We start from the raw sequence: 17,354 nt of genomic DNA, 5'->3' as shown, positions 1-17,354 counted from the left end.
ATTTATAAGGAAAATCGCGATAGTCTTGAGCAAAAATATGTATACACTGTCAGATTTTCAATGGTAATTTTTTGTATGAAAATATCAATATAATTATTGCTATCGGTTGACAGTAAATACACAGTTACCTTAAATTCATTTGTTAAAGTTGATAAATAATTGGACTATAGTTATAAAGCGTATGTCATGGACGACACCAAGGGCGAAAGATTATACTTCTAAGGTCTATCTGTTATTCCGGTGGGTACATAGGTACATAAGGTGCAACACTGACAAATTTCATCAAAATCTATTCAGTAGTAGTTCAGGCGTGATTGAGTAACGAAAAGAATTTAAAAAATACAGCACAGCGAGGCCGGAGAATCAAACCCGTGTCCTCACCATATACAGCTACATACATTTACACTTCAATAATATAATCAATCAAATCATCATCATCATCATCATCGCAGCCGAGAATCGTCCACTGCTGGACAAAGGCCTCCCCCATCGAGCAATAATATAATCAATCAAATAATCCGCGATATTTATTTATAAGTTGTAACTACTTAACTAGTCACTCAACTAACAAGACAACTTTTTTCAACCACAACTATTTCCGCTATGTTGAAAAAGTGCACAAATATTCATACGGTACATTACAAGTAAAATATAATTAAAATTGAAAAGGATGTTTGTATTTACTAAGATGGGTCTAAAGATTGGTAGAAATTTGCCAAGTGCGAGTCGGACTCACGCACGAAGGGTTCCGTATCAAAAACTAGGAATAAACACGTTTATTGTATGGGGACCCCTCTTAATATCTGTTTTTATTATTTTTTGTATTTGTTGTTATAGCGGCAACGGAAATACATCATTTGTGAAAATTTCAGCTTTCTAGCTATCACGGTTTATGAGATACAGCCTGGAGACAGACAGACAGACAGCAAGGGCTTAGTAATAGGGTCCCGTTTTGGGTACGAAACCCTAAAAAGTAACCCAAGGGGGCTATGGTTTAATGAAAGAGTTTACTATAACCGATTTCTGATTTTTAAATTGCTACCCACCCTTGCTTAGACCACATAAATGCCTATATAAATTGATTGATTATCTGTTAAAAATATATTGAAAATCTTTGTACTTAGCGGGTCATTAAGGCCTATTTAGACGAAGAGAGTTTCTCGTCTCGAAGATACGATTATCGAAGGAATATAAAATATTATTTTCGTCTAAACATTCGCTCTCCTCGCTCGTTGCTTTGTCACAATTGCATTGCAATGGAATATTGTTATGTCCGTATAATCGTCCCACTGCTGGGCAAGGTTCTCGTAGGCGAGATTTTAATTCTTGCCTGTATGTAAACATTTTGATACGATTGTGTTATGGCGATTATTGCTTGTGATAGTAGCGTATTGTTTCACGAAACCGTACGAGAAACTCTCCCCGTCTAAATGGGCCTTTAGGTCATGATCTATTCTGTAAATAAGTTCTTGTGTATGAAACACTCGTCTCCTGAAGACAGGAGAAACAAGCGACGTAGTCACGGCGTGATGGGAGCAGTACCTCGATTCTCTACCACTATTGACTAACGACTAGCTATCGACATTTTGGCATTTAGAATGTACTGCCAAAATATTTCCTACGACACCCGTCAGAGGCGCTGATCAGATTTTCATACAAAACTCGATGACAGGTCGGTTGTCGGTAGTCGATAGTAGTAGAGAATTGAGCTACAGTACGGTCGCGAAAGTTTTGGCTAGATCGATAAACATGAGTTTATCGCGTAACGACTGAGTGCTTGCACGTTCAGCTCTGATTGTTGCCATACTAACAGGTAAAAGTATACTATATTTGACTGCTTGTGACTAGTTGGCTAGAAAATAATAGAGGAAATTGTCATAATATTAATGTGGAGAGTTCAACAACTAGTGAAAAGGTGGATGACATAAGAAAGTTTTAGTTTAGGTTCAGCAAAGTATGACTTCCTGATTCGGAAGGCTTGTGGCTTGCAGTAAATGTGTTTACTAAAAACAATAAAGGAAAAACAAATCAAACTATTTTATTAATTAGATTATTGGTCCTAAAATTGCGATTATTTGGAAAAGTAACCGATTTTAGAGATAGTATTTCAATATGAACTGGTTTGGTTTGGTTTTCATAAACAGTAACAGAATTTACACAAGTAAACAATATCTTAAGTTTAGTAAATTAACGATTTAGATTAAAATAAAAACGGTAAATTTTTACCGTTTTATCGTTTGCCGGTTGCTGCAACTGCCTACCAACAATTATTATACCTAATTGGTAATAAAGTCCTTGATACTTTCATTGTTTCTGTCCGATAAACGATCAAGATAATATTTCCATGTAATTGTTCTCATAAATAATTCACTGTTACAATTATTCTTTAACTGAATATTTTAAATTATAAATTGTGGGTAATTTTTGTTAGATAATTGTCATCGTAAATTAGATGGTGAATAAGGCGTTATAACTGGAAAGTAACGTTGAATATTAACTTGTTTAAGGTTTGTTATATTTTAAGGAACTCTGAAACAAGCTACCTGCAAACCAATAGGTTTGCATTGCTTTTTTTGTACTTGGGTCGCGCCGACTTTTGTAATGCCGGCTCCAGATTATTGCCGTGAAGCTCCGTGAACAGACGCGAACGTGAATGTGGACGGTTTTCACGGGGTCCACGCGCGTTCACGCCTGTTCCCCGATCAGAGTCGGTATTAAAGTCCCGTGACAAAGGGTTCGCGCGGCGTTCACGCATACACATACACATTCACGGCCCCGGCGCAGTTTACTCTGGACTATAAAGGGGTACGGACCGTATAATGCGCTCAGCTTTTCAGATTATAGAAAAATGGTGTGAGGAACAACAACTTTCTTGTTTTTGACATCTATATAGTGGTATAGGGACACAGCAAATAAAGTTATCGCAGCAGCAGCTTCTACGTCCATTTCGCGGAGGGCTTCGAACTATTGTGAGCATTCCGTGAATGTGGAGGGCATGGAGTCGGTCCGTGAATTCACGGCGAGAATACGCGCGTGAATTCACGGCAATAATGTGGAGCCGCCATAAACATATAAACAACGGATACAAAGTACACAATTATTTATGGATTGCACAAATAATTGTTTCGGGCGGGAATCGAATACACGATCTCCCGGCGCAATAGCAGCGGCATGGCGACCTTAACCACTGCACCACGGAGGCAGCATTAAAGGTGAACAAATCTGGAGTACAGATGGCGTAATACTATGGGAGACTACAGCTGTGGGGAAGGAATTGGTGAAGGCTATAGCAGCTCGGGTTATTCAGGCTCGCATGCCTGAATGTCTCTATTCTAATTCATCGGGCAGATACATAAGTAGAGACCTAACCTGCAATGTTTGACACTTCTAAAAGAAAATAAAATATACCCATTTTTCCTATGGCTATGACATTCAAACTACACCTTATTCAATATTTACCTTTCAAACTATGTATTACATAAGTGCACTTGTATACATGTGCTAGGTATACGACCTCTCTGCCGACCCCCGGGTCAAGGCCTTAGTATAATGATGCTATACAAAATGTAATCTCTATAATACAACGATCATTATAGAATTGAATTTTAACTAGTATTAGCACGCGGTTTGGTTTGTATATACGACGACTCAGCTAGTCTTTATTATTATAAATCGTCGTGCGGCTTTCCATAAGTGTAATCCCATAATTATTAAGCGGTGACTATTTGATTGAAAAATTCCCTTATGTTTGATTTAGCGTTTTCATTATCTTCACGCCGAATCAGTTTGGCGGTTTTGTTGTTAAAACGTGACAGATAGAACGACAGTTTAGTATGGGCAGATGTTAGAAGGTCTTTGACCTTATTTATGTCTTAATCTTTAGGATAACGCCCGTACTGAGTACTAGTCTTATTTCGCAGGAACATTTAACAGACATACAAACAATGAACACAAACTATCGACAGACCCGATCGACAACTTCAAACTCTTTATCCGACTTCAAGAAAGGAGGAGGTTCTCAATTCGAGTGTATGTCTTTTGTCGTAATTATTTTCAAATCTATTTATATGAATTACCAGTTCTTATAAATCAATTTTGGGTTGACCGCGGAAAGTATCCGACCGAGTATTTTTTCAGTAAAACACATTTAAAACTTAAAAAATCAATGATTTTCTGGACCACAGCTATCAAAATCAGTTTTAAATGTCGCTCAGCTGTCAGTGTTAGACAAATAGTACCGAATTCAAGTAAACCTGTATCGATTGTTCGGCGTCAATGTCACAGTAATAGGCTTAACGTTTCGTAACCCGCCGCTCTGAGCCGGTGAAAATTCTACCTTATAACTGCATACCATTCACCAGAAATAAATACTAGCGAATCTCGCAAATTTGAAGATTTCAAATATTTACGGAAGCAAAAATAAATCTTACTTATTACAAATACCAAAGTTTGTTAATGTGTTTTACTCTTTCATGAAAAACTACTGGATATTATTGAAATTAGGTACATTGATAGCTTATAACCTGAATTAGCATATAGGGTATTTACTACGGAAAGTCTATTCACGCGGAAGAAGTCGCGGGCAGTAATAACTATTTAATAGTCACGAAGTACATTGCTGCTTTGGCACAACATATTAATCACCATCACTTTTGGAAATAAACAGTGTATTGCATAGTCGCTGAGGTAGTCACTGGCACTCACTGGAGTTTCTGGGTTGGCAACCAAATAATAAAACGAATAGTAGTCTTAAGTCTGTGAGCACATTACATTTGAATCCCTGAAAAACATAATTAGGTCTATTAAAAAGGAAACAAACAATTATGCAATGCATTTCTTTTGCTAAATACGATTATTTGTATTGAAAAATGTGTATATATTATCTTAAAATAATCTAAACACACATAATATCTCAAACAAAACTACAAATTAAAACCATTTTAAACGTTCCAAGGCAATTTTCCTATAATAACACAGACATATTACTGGGACAGATTACACAGGGCTCAAGTAAACATAAACATAGGCAACATTTTCATAATGTCATTCATTACTGTAATAGCTTCCTTACGACCTATACGTAGACGTTTACAGACTGACGTGGTACCGAGCATGACGGTGTCTGTAAAACTAGCTTATTATCGTGACTTTGGCCGTGATTTTGTTGAAAAATGTCGCTAATTCAAATATGATTTCCAGTAGGGATAGGAACGTTTGGCGCAGTGGTTAATGTGGTCGCCTCGCCGCAATAACCGTAGCCCCGCGTGTGGTGGGTTCGTATACCACCCGCGACAAATCTTTGTGTGTTGGGACAGCCCATTGTCAGGCAAAGGTCTTCCCAAATACCTGCATATAATTCCTTATTGGTTACACGACGTAACTTTTAAATATTCATCTATACTAATATTAGAGAGGTGAAGAGTTTGTTTGTCTGTTTGTTTGTTTGAACGCGCTAATCTCAGGAACTACTGGTCCGATTTGAAAAATTCTTTCAGTGTTAGATAGCCCATTTATCGAGGAAGGCTATAGGCTATATAACATCACGCTACGGTCATTAGGAGCGGAGTAGCAACGAAAAATGTTACAAAAACGGGGGAAATTTTGACCCATTCTCTTAGGTGACGCAAGCGAAGTTGCGCGGGTCAGCTAGTCACCTATAAAATCCGCATATAGTAGTATAACATATTATGTTACTAACTAGCAAAAGCATGATTTTCTTTTGTTCTTAACAACGCCTACATCTAAAGTAAATCTGATGTCCCAAAGGATTGTAAACATACAAATGACGAATCCAAATCAATGTCCCAACAGCAATTTATATCAATCAGAGCATCACTCTGTACAAAAGTTCTGAAGCAAATGCTTTTAAATCCAACGACAATTCTATGCTTCTAGTGAAAAAGGGTATAAGTCTGATATTGTCTAAAATCACCACCATCATCTCAGTCATGGGACGTCCACTGCTGAACATAGGCCTCTCCCATAGATTTCCAGAGTGACTGATCTGATGCGGTCTGTGTCCACCGGCTCCCTTCAATCCTCATCAGCTCATCTGTCCTGTCCTTGCCGAAAATGTTTTTTTTTAGGACAACTGCCACAATAAGATTTCCTCTTGTGTCGCGGGGACTTTTACAAACATACAAACAAAGGACACAAAGTACAACCAGACCCGATACAATTAATTGTGGATCGCACAAATAATTGTCCCGTGTGGAAATCGAACCCACGACCTCCCGATGCAATGGTAGCGGCGCGGCGACTTTAACCACTGCGCTAAGGAGGCAGATGCAAATTAGAGTGCGTTTATATCCCATTTTTGCTATATTTTTTGTGTAAATTATCCCCTTTTACACATCGCTAACTTTCTTATTTTTAAAGATAAACAATATCCGTTTTCACCAATCGATAGAGATTTTTTTTCGGAGCATTTTGGTATACTTAACTCATTTTCGACAAAATCGGTCTTATACCCTTTTTCACTGGAGGCACAGAATTAAATATTTATTGCTTTTAAAGTATCTTCTTAATTGTGAAGGTTTTATTTATACCCTTGTAATAAGGGCGTGACTCTGTGGTTTAGACCGTAGAGTACGCGACGAAATAAATGTACTGTGTTTAATAATAATAATATGTGCAGATTTAATGTAATCCGTAATTGCAGGTGAGTTTTTTAATCCTTTATTGTAAGGGACTAACAAGGGGGAGAAATGAGTTACTAAACAAATTAGTTATTATGCAAAGGAACTCGACATTTTCTAAACGATAGCAACAAATGATAAAGTAAAAGTTGTAGTAAATACTGCTTATTTGTTATCGTTCAACGACCTTATTGTTGTTGAACTATCAGCATGTAACGGCTTGTTTCAATAAAGCATCGTCGATAAGTGATGGTTCAATAGGTAACATTAGAAATTCGCAAATAACAAGAATATCAAAGAGCTTAGGAGACTGCTCAGCATACACAGTATGCCACTGCTCATCCTTTTACAAGGCAAAGAAGACTTATATCTATGTAAACAAAAATTTATCACTGAAATGTACGCGCACAACTTTTGAACTACTAATCTAAATTCGATTTTTTTATATGTTTGTCATAACAAAGTTTGTATGGAATCGATGGGGTCATATATCTCGTGGTAATGGAATCAACGAGATAAAATTGTACTATAAGGACGAAGTTGGGCCAGACTATCAGGTACGTAACGTTGACCATTATTTGAAAGCCACTATGCTGTACATTGTATTCTCCCATAGAATATAGTGATTAACATGTTACGTCAAAGCAGCATTTTACTAAATAGTGACCAAAAATTTGACGTACACTAGTTGTCTGTTGACATACGTGATAAACCCGCAGATCTCTAGTAAAACTATACGATTCATATTTGACAACAAACACCAAAAATACACCTCACCAAGTAATCTCAAAAGGTACCGAAAGTATTCCAACTTGTATCGAAGTGGGCCAATAGTGTAAGTCTTATAAGTCTATACCGTCGCATGTCTGTGGTCCCGGGGGTCTGCTCACCGCAACTTAATCATGATAAAAACGTCAAGTGCGAGCGCAAGACGGAGTCGCGGAACAACACTAGTCTCGGGGGAGAGGGACTGTTAACTGAACGTATGTGTATGCTAATCCGATCGTGTAATAAGATTAGTAAGTTTTAAATACCTGTTAAGGACTTTTTAGACTCTAAATTAAACTTTTGTGTTACTCTTTTGCAAATTTTACCCCAGTATAAAGTAAAACCCAGTGTTCTATATACATACATAATAGCAAGATTTTTATACCCGAAGGAGTAGGCAGAGATGTATGAAATACACCTAAGTTTTGCCATTAACAAAGTTAGTCCTATGTAATAGAAGTCGAGCTTTTTGTTATATACCGGGCACGTTACCAAACTCTGAACTAATATTATTGTAAAGAATCTAATATAGCAGTTTATCCGGCCTGAAAATCGAACCCATAGAAGGAATTACATGCATCGACAGTGTCCTGGTGTTCTCTAGACCATTATTTGACTACGGTGTCAGTTTTATTAAAACTGGCTTGGAAGTCAGATACAGCGAGCAATGGATCAAGTGTAGCATTACTGACAAGTCTACGTGTTCTCCAAGGTATGTCTGTATTCGCGGGCAATAACAATATTTTTTTTACAAAAGCCTTAGGGATCATTTTTCAGTTTGACAGATTCGAATCTAAAAAAAATGTGCCGAGCAATCGTAAGCACTTATCAACGCCGCGCATAAGCTCTCCTTTAAAATAAGATTAATTGATTCTTGGAACTACTTGAAACATATACATTATTTTTTTATAGGTAGCTAAAAATTTTGCGTGATTGAAAAAGAAAGATTTCCCGGGATAGAAAGTATATATCCAGTTTTTAAAGTGTCAGAATTCCAAATTCGTCCATTAGTTTTACCATGATTGAATTACGAACCTCGCATTTATAACATTATACTCAGGCCGTTACAAACGTGCGAACTACATCGTAATCAAAAGAATCATAGTAATGTGACAATACGTAAGTGCGAGCGAGAGACTCCGATAAAATGACATGAATTACCCCCGTTTCTGAGGTACATTTAGCGGTAGTTTATCTATTTAATAGCGTTAAAAATCATATAAAAAAACGCTATTGAATAGATAAACTACCGCTAAATGTACTTCAACTGGAAGTTAGTTCGCACGTTTGAAATGGCCCGAGTATAGTAAAATGGTGCTCTATCGAATCCTACAAACGTAAATACCGAACACAAACTTCCGCACGTTATCTGCAAAGACAAAGCGAGGTGGCGAACAGGTTGGGAATTATTATCAGGTTCAAACTACCGCGTTTTATCTGCCTCGTAATCCGTGATAACATGTGTAGTGAGTATCGTACACCGACATACACCGACACACGGCACACGAGTACACACGATCACATCGCGACCAACATTATTGTAATTGGCGCCGGGATACTATCAAGATATTTTTTATCCAATAGCACGTGCTCGCGACTTTTTCTAAAATGAAAAATAACCTAGGGTTAGTTTCATGCTGAATCCACGTGTAGCCAAAGAAAGCTACCGGTTAGTTTTAATTGGTTTAGACTCTGTTTCATCGGATAGGTTGTTTGACACTTTATCACAAGTTGTAAAACTGGAGCTTAACAATTTAATTAGTATAATCAGCCCAAAGCAGTGAAAGTCACAATCATTATTAGTTAGGAGCATCAATTGCACAGTCCAGTGACACTACCGCACTCGGTGCACAGAGAAGAAAATGCCTTTACATTGTTTTTCTTTTGGCAAAGAACGTCTCTATAACAAACAGTACGGATATCGAAACATATCAAGAAACAAACTTATCAGTGGGGCTTCAGTTGACAACAATTTGAAAACTACTATTACTTTTTATTGATTAACACGTCAAAACAGAATGTACTGAATAACGGACATCAATTTGACGTACATACAATACAATAGTTGGCAACTGAGATACGTGATAAGCCCGCTGGGCAAGTAACAAACACCAGAGCTAAAATATATCATTAACCACGAACAAAAGTGCACTCATATACTGTCCAATGCTATTTATCTTGAAACCACCTTAACCATTTGTAACAGATGAATACAGTGCCTCGATTCTCTACTACTATCGACTACCGACAACCGAACTGTCATCGAGAAATTTTGTATGAAAATCTGATCAGCGCCTCTGACGGGTGTCGTAGGAAACATTTTGGCAGTACATTCTAAATGTCAAAATGTCGATAGCTAGCCGGTTGTCGGTAGTCGGTAGTGGTAGAGAATCGAGGTACAGGGCAATAATGATAAAACGTTTAAGCATCAGCAGTAGATTCTCAACTACTGTCGACTACCGACAACCGGCTAGCTATCAAGAAATTTTACACGAATAAGCGCCTCTGTTAGTCACTGCTCCGTAAGAACTATTTTGGCAGAACATTTTAAATGTCAAACTTTCGATACTCGACAATAAAAACTGTCGAGAATTACGCGACCGTTTGTTTACTAAATCTAAATGATAATTGGTTTTAAATGCGGGTAGCCCTCTAATTATCAGACCATAGCGGCTTTGTAATGATAATTTGAACGTTTAAAATTTCATTTGAAATGTCACTATGCCGCAGAAGTAAAAAGCAAAATAAACAACTCGCGTCTTCATTTTACTAGGTTTATCGTCATTAGCCTACCCCTACATCCGACTATGTTGGAGTCAGCTTGCAGTCTTACCGAATGCAGCTGAATACCAGTATTTTACATTAAACGACTGCCTAGTGCCTATCGGACCTCCAAAACCCATTTATCTGGATTATCATTTAGATTCATTTAACTAATCTTCAGATTTTTTATATTTTCATTAATTACTTTCCATTTACTAACTTTATGTTGTGCACAGACCAATGTAGTTTCTGTGGTATAAACTATGACGCGGTAAACCAAAGCGATTTTGTGGTTTGGTTTTAAGATAAATGAATGATATAAGGAGAATTTCAATCATCTATATTTTTATATTGTTAACCACATATCTTTTTATTCGGTGGCTTGATTTTGATGGTTGTTTTTATTTAAAAAACGGTGCTTTCTAAATAGCCTATGTTTGAAAAAAATACCTCATTTTCTATACATTAAAAGATGGCTCCGTTCTCCGCATGCTATTAAAGTGATATTCCATTTTAAAGTAGTATTTTTACGAAAGATTTATTAAATGTCTCTAATTCAGTTAATTAATAACAATATACAATACTAAAGTAACATAAACAAACGTATTATCAACAAAAACCTTCTCATTTAAAATCAAACTCAACCTACCTTATTATCACAATATTTCTATACAAATAATTGGAATTATTCGTTCATCATCTATTGTAAGTAGTTTTTCTTAGTAATGTGAAGTGAGCTAATGAGTTCCCCCCTCCCCTCCCCCCACTTGTAACCTGTTTGTTTGTTTACGTGTGGAGGTAAACAATCTCTAGCACGCGTAGATGCACTCACTCGGTTAACCAGTGTCGTGAGCAACCTTTAACGCTTACTGGCGATAGGTTAGGTGGCCCTTATTGGTAACTGGACATCTGTATATTGTAGTTTTATAGTGTTACTTTTATCGGCGGGTTAGAGACCTCCTAGAACCTTATTAGCTTGAGTTTGACTATAAGTTTGTTGATAAGATAGTGCTTTCTTTCTTCTTCTACAAGAAGGCAAGTGAAAAGTATCTTCTTTATGTCTTTCTTAGATGTTTTCAGTATCGATATGTTTCCGTAAAATTGACCCAGTTTTAATCAATGCAGTAATAATAGTTTTGTGCAATCTTGCAGCTAATTACAAAATAATACATTGCTTAATTGAACAGAACATTAAACTCAATTCGAAGATTACATGTTTTGTCCATTTCAAAAGCAAGATGCTACCGCACAGTTCGCGTTCAATTGTGCCTGCATCAAACTTTTACTTTTTATACAACCGTTATAATGGATATTTAGTTATGTAGTTAGAAATGGTACTAAGCGATGCCAATAGACCGTTACTGTCGCTAACTACCACTAATAATATACAACAATATACAGAGCGGCCACAATACACCGCGGTTACAGTGTCACGTTACCACATTACCTGGCCTCGACTCTCACGATCAAAATATACACTCTCCACTACAGATATTCAGACTTGCACGCTAAAATTATAATTATAAACATATTTAGATGAGACAATGCGATTTCCGCAAACAAAAAAAAACGTGAGAAACGCACCGCAAGCGAACGACTGAGTGGTCGACAAACGACATGTTTATTGAACGTCTTGAAAATCATGACGGAACACACCTTAAGTCATTTTTCATAATGTAATACCGTAGTGACGTCAGAGTACAAACACCGACCACATTAACAGTTGCATACTACTTTACTGTCATCACTTTTTACATGTAAAAAGTGGATTTTTTCGTGTAAGTGATAAGAATATCCGTGGTGATACACTAAGATCGACAAATTTGCTTTGGGATGATGCGACCTTGGCGTTCACATTGCGTTAGCGTGAAAAAAAAATGTATTTCATCGAAAAAGTGTGTGGGTATGAGGTAAAAAGTGTGTGGATGTGTGGTGTTGGAGCGCGTGAGCGTGGTCGAGTGAAGTTTGTTTTATTATTGTGTGGTTGACTTACGTGAGCGAGTGTGGGGTGGTGTGGTGGCGGCGGCGAGTGGCGTGCGCTCGGTGCGAGCGTGGGCGCGCGACTGCGAGGCTCGCGGGGTGATAAGGCGCTGATAAGCGACGTCACAGCGGCGGTAAGATGACGCCGTGATTGAGACGTACTTGGCTAGTGGCACAGGTGTTAATGGCTCGCCGGCGGTGTGTCAGTTGCGCGGGCGCACGGAGCCAGGCGGCGCGCCACTGCTCGCTTGTTTGTGTGTGTGTGACTTACAACTGTGTGTCAGCACCGCCATGTGATTGTTTGTTGTTATTATTGATTTGTACTTTATACATTGATCGGTTTTTTTACAACTGTTTTTGCTGTGTATCAATTAATAAGTTTAAGTTAGTCATTATATTGTTCAATTAATGTAATGTATATAAAATGTTATCCTATTATCTGCAACCGGGAATATTATAGAAGACGCAAGTATTAGAGCACGTGATTTACCTGACCGGAAAATCGGGATTATGTAATCAACAAATGCATTTGGCTTGAACTACCTGAGTACCAATGGATTAAGACTAATGGATGTTGTATATTGTACTTTAACATTCACACACTTTATAAAGTAAAATGTGAATTGTCTTTAATATTTTATTTTACCTACAGTAATTTATCAGTTAGGTACCTAACCGAGAATTATAGAATGACACAATTACTTCTCTGTGGAATGAAGACAAGTACCTATTTAAATAATATTTTTTTCATTGACCAACACTTGGTATTAAAAACCCAGAATTTGTAGTTAGATTTAAATAATCATACCTACATGTAAAAACTTATTGTAATAAATATATTTCTTTAAGAACCCATAAGATGATGCTCATTATAATTATTTCTTTAAGATCGCACCAAGTGGTGTTCTTTTGTCTCTGCCTACCTCTTTATGAAAAAAGGCGTGATATTATGTGTGTATTTCTTTTACCTAAAAAGTTTAATTATAAAAAACTTCTAGCAACAAAAGCCACTAACTTTATTACTAACCCTCGGTTTCTGTCGTACCTACATTTAGCGGTAGTTTATCTATTCAATAGCGTTTAATATCATATAAAAAACGCTATTGAATAGATTAACTATCACTAAATGTACCTCAGAAACCGGGGGTTATCGTTTTTTTATATGATTTTAAACGCTATTGAATAGATAAACTACCGCTAAATGTACCTCAGAAACCGGTCACCAGTACCTCGAGTCTCAACCACTGTCGACTACCGACAACCGGCTAGCTATCGAAATTTTGACATTTAGAATGTACCTACTGCAAAAATATTTCCTACGACACCCGTCAGAGGCGCTAATCAGATTTTCATACTAAATTTCTCGATGACAGGTCGGTTGCCGGTAGTCGATAGTGGTAGAGAATCGAGGTACAGTTAATTCTAATCACTTTTAAGTAAAGTGACATTTTAGCACTGTTCAGTGACAATGTAGCGCATCTCGCTACTAGCAGTACCATGTACCGCTCCTGCAGCTAAACTAATCATATCACTAGGCGCTACTCGTTGCTAACACGCGTACTATTTATTTAGTTTATTGAGACTATTTTTCTTTCATCTAAAGGTTAAGTGTACTTACTAATTAAGTATAGACTAATATAATATACTTTTAGGATTAATACTGATAATTATGTGTAAAAGTTGATTCAAATTGACACATTTTTTTTTCAAAATATAACAGTTTTTCTAACTTGCTTTATTTATTAATATCTTCTGTGATTGACGCGCAGTAGTCTTGAGTTCGAATCTTAAATCGGGTTAAAAATTCTTCTGTAAGTTTTTCTGTTAAGAATTTCGCAGCCTTTTTTCTTACTTTCTTTTTTTGTAGAGAACTCCCGCACCGATAAGTACTCTTGTGTCGCGGAGTCTTTAATAAACATACAAACATCGGAAACAAAGTACAACCAGACCCGAAACAACTATTCCCAGATCGCACAATTAATTATTCCGTATGGGATTCCAATCCATTGTGTCGCGGAGTCTTTTACAAACACACAAACAACGGACACAAAGTACAAACAGACCCTAAACAACTATTTGCACACTCATAATAGTTCCGTGTGGGAAACAAACTCGCTACCTCCCGATGCAATGGTAGTTAGGCTACCTTAACCACTGCGCGACAAATATATAACAACTTAATCATACATTAGTATATCAAGTAAAGCCTTAACCACGTGGCGGGACTAATTATCCGGCTTCACAATTAGCACGCGAGATTAGCCGCCAGTGCGCGGACCGCCTAATTAGGTCGCCTGCATACATCAGCGACGAGAACCGCTCAGCTGTTATAGTATATCTTTCGCTTTTTTTGGGTATGTTTATAACTTATACATATATAAACTAAGTAACAATAACCGCCCAGATCGATTGCCAGGTTAAGCTACACTTGTCGAGGTCGGTCAGTGGATGGGTGACCATATTATACACTAGCTGACCCGCGCAACTTCGCTTGCGTCACATAAGACAGAATGAATCAAAATTTTCCCCGTTTTTGTAACATTTTTTACTACTGCTCTGCTCCTGTTGGTCGTAGCGTGATGATATATAGCCTATAACCTTCCTTGATAAATGGGCTATCTAACACTGAAAGAATTTTTCAAATCGGACCAGTCGTTCCTGAGATTAGCGCGTTCAAACAAACAAACAAACAAACAAACAAACAAACAAACAAACAAACAAACTCTTCAGCTTTATAATATTAGTATAGATAACTAGTTCCTCCGTGTGAATGCACGTTGCAATTGTGGGTCTCGGCTGTCATTTCCTTTGACAGTCGTTAACAGTAGGCAGAAGCTTAAAGTTCTGACAACCAGTCTTATCGAAGGGTATCGTGTTATACCCAGCTAACTGGGTTGTGGAGGTCCGATAGATAGTCCCATGTAAAATACTGGTACTTAGATTCATCCGACGAGACTGGCATAAATAGCTTAAGAAACATTTCAAGCCTCTATACCTAGTAAATACGTGCTTATCTTAAAATCCTGTAAAACAAAAAGTACACTACCTTCAAACTTCAGTACTACATGCTTTTAACGTGTAAAATCCGTTGCGAATATAACGAACAGTATTTACTTCAAAACACATCACCTCTCTAATGTACAGCGGATAATCCAAATGCATGTTGCTGAAACAATAATGTACTGCCTAACTTTACATAATGCACTGAAAACATTTTGTAACACCCAACGAGAGTGGGCTTAAAGCTCGGTTAAAAGCTACAGATTCTAGGGCCGTACACCATATATTATAACTAAGATTAGAGATATATGAAAAATACAGGCCCCCAGATTTTCTACTGTCAGAAATACCGAGTATCGAAAGTTTGACATTTAAAATGAACTGATAAATTTGTTTCTAAGGTGTCCGCTAGAGGCGCTGATTAGATTTTCATACAAAAATTAGTCGATAGCTGGCTGGTTTTTGCTAGTCGATAATGGTAGAAAATCACGGTACAGCATTTCTTTATTTTAATTATTGAGTCGAATATTTTTTTCAATTATTATGCCCCGTAGTTGATTCAACAAGAAGAACACAACTAGAATTTTATGGCAGCTCTTCTCACTGGCTCTTTAAAAAGAAAATGGTAGTTAAGTCAGTGACTGTAACTTAGACAATCAGAATGTTAAAATATTTCAAAGATGCCGTAATATTTAAGGTTATTCAGAATCTACCAAGCCTATTAATAATTTAAATTGCTTTAAAAATTGGTTTCAATTATAGACATACGAAAGCAAAGAAAATTTAATTCGAAGCAGGCTAGACTTCATATATAAACAAAACGATTCTATGCTAAACAAAACGACACCTTGCAATACAGCTTACTTAAAACGCAGGCACTAAAAGCTTTTGTTTAACTAAATATTCAATGCCTTCTTGCCTTTCGAAAGCCTCTTATCAGCTCTCTTCCTGCAGTAATGGAAGACGGAACAAAACTATCAATTATTATGAGTGTTTACATTTAGGAGAGAATAAATCTTAATATTACCGTTCCGGTGCAAAGATAGGAGATAAGACTCAATAAGCAACCTTTCATTGTATTGCTTTTCTTGAAGACAGCAAAGGTGATAATAGTCTTCAGTCGTATTTAATAAGCCCAGAAGCAAAGCTGTGCCGTGTCGGACGCTTTTCATTTTAAAACTCAAATAGAGCTTCCTGATTGAAGAATCCTTTCTATATAATCTTTTGATCATACTCAACTACTAAAGTTTATTTAAATATAATTTTATTAATAACGTAAAATGTTGTTAGAAAGATCATAATATACGTAAAGTTTTACACATTTCGTCATTGTTTGGTATGCAATATAAAATTGAGAAGTTGTACATCAAAAGAAGCTTACACTATCACATTAACCATTAAGTAATACCGTATCACATTTAAGAAAATTCTATACATAGCATCAATTAGCTTTACAGCTTATATCAGCACTTAAATCACTAAAAATAATTCAAAACAATTCCGTCGAGCGAAAAGCGCCTGCCAAAACAACAAGAGCAACAATAGCACAACTGCGATTGCTATGAACATTTTGTAAGGCATTAAGTTATTAGATCGCAACTGTGAAGTGTAAAAGGAAGGATTCTACTCATAATCCCTTGTTGAAGGATTAAACTTTGATGTTGATTCTCCGAGGCGCTTGCTCTGTGAGTCTTGACGAGGTTTAACCGTTTATTCTTAGTGTTGGAGATACTAACACCACAACAAAACAACGATTTGTTTAATACTACTTTATCAAGGAAAAGTTGCTTTATTTTTTTTAGTTAATTGAATTATATTTTGTAGAATAGATGTAATGAAGCATTCAAGTGTATTTGAATTGATACACAAAATCGTTAGTCTCGTAATCAATCGTACTTATCTTACCTGTTTTGACGTAATACCAATCAAATCATTTCAATCTCACAGCGCGGTACCCATGTAATTCTTTACATTACTGATGAATAGTAGTCGTTAGACTAGTCAATGGTTAGTCAAGCAGGCAATTGAAGAAATAGCCCAGCTAACAAGATAGACCACTGTGAAAATCAGACCGTAATTTTACCATCCTGTTTTCACAATAAATAAGCCGAGTTCTAGTACCCTTAAGTCATTGATTCATTACAAACTTTTAGCAACCGACTCCAACTACTATTTAATTCACGAACGAAAAGCAAACAAAGGAAA

General features: G+C 36.8%; 1 protein-coding gene across 3 annotated transcripts in view; it reads right to left on the bottom strand.

Moving 5' to 3' along the window:
* The window catches only part of LOC142986077 (adenylate cyclase type 6), a 303,314-nt gene extending 290,991 nt beyond the window's left edge, over window positions 1-12,323 (bottom strand). For 2 of the 3 annotated variants that reach the window (XM_076134270.1, XM_076134271.1), the window contains exon 1: window positions 12,163-12,323. The gene's annotated coding sequence lies outside the window, so the exon portion shown is untranslated. The remainder of the gene's footprint in view (window positions 1-12,162) is intronic. The other variant, XM_076134272.1, reaches the window with a different exon arrangement.
* Between the last annotated feature and the right edge of the window lie 5,031 nt (window positions 12,324-17,354).

Source organism: Anticarsia gemmatalis, chromosome Z (genome assembly GCF_050436995.1).
Source record: "Anticarsia gemmatalis isolate Benzon Research Colony breed Stoneville strain chromosome Z, ilAntGemm2 primary, whole genome shotgun sequence".
NCBI classification, from domain to species: domain Eukaryota; kingdom Metazoa; phylum Arthropoda; class Insecta; order Lepidoptera; family Erebidae; genus Anticarsia; species Anticarsia gemmatalis.
The sequence above is the reverse complement of the archived record's forward strand: the minus strand, read 5'-3'. Positions and strand labels throughout refer to the sequence as shown.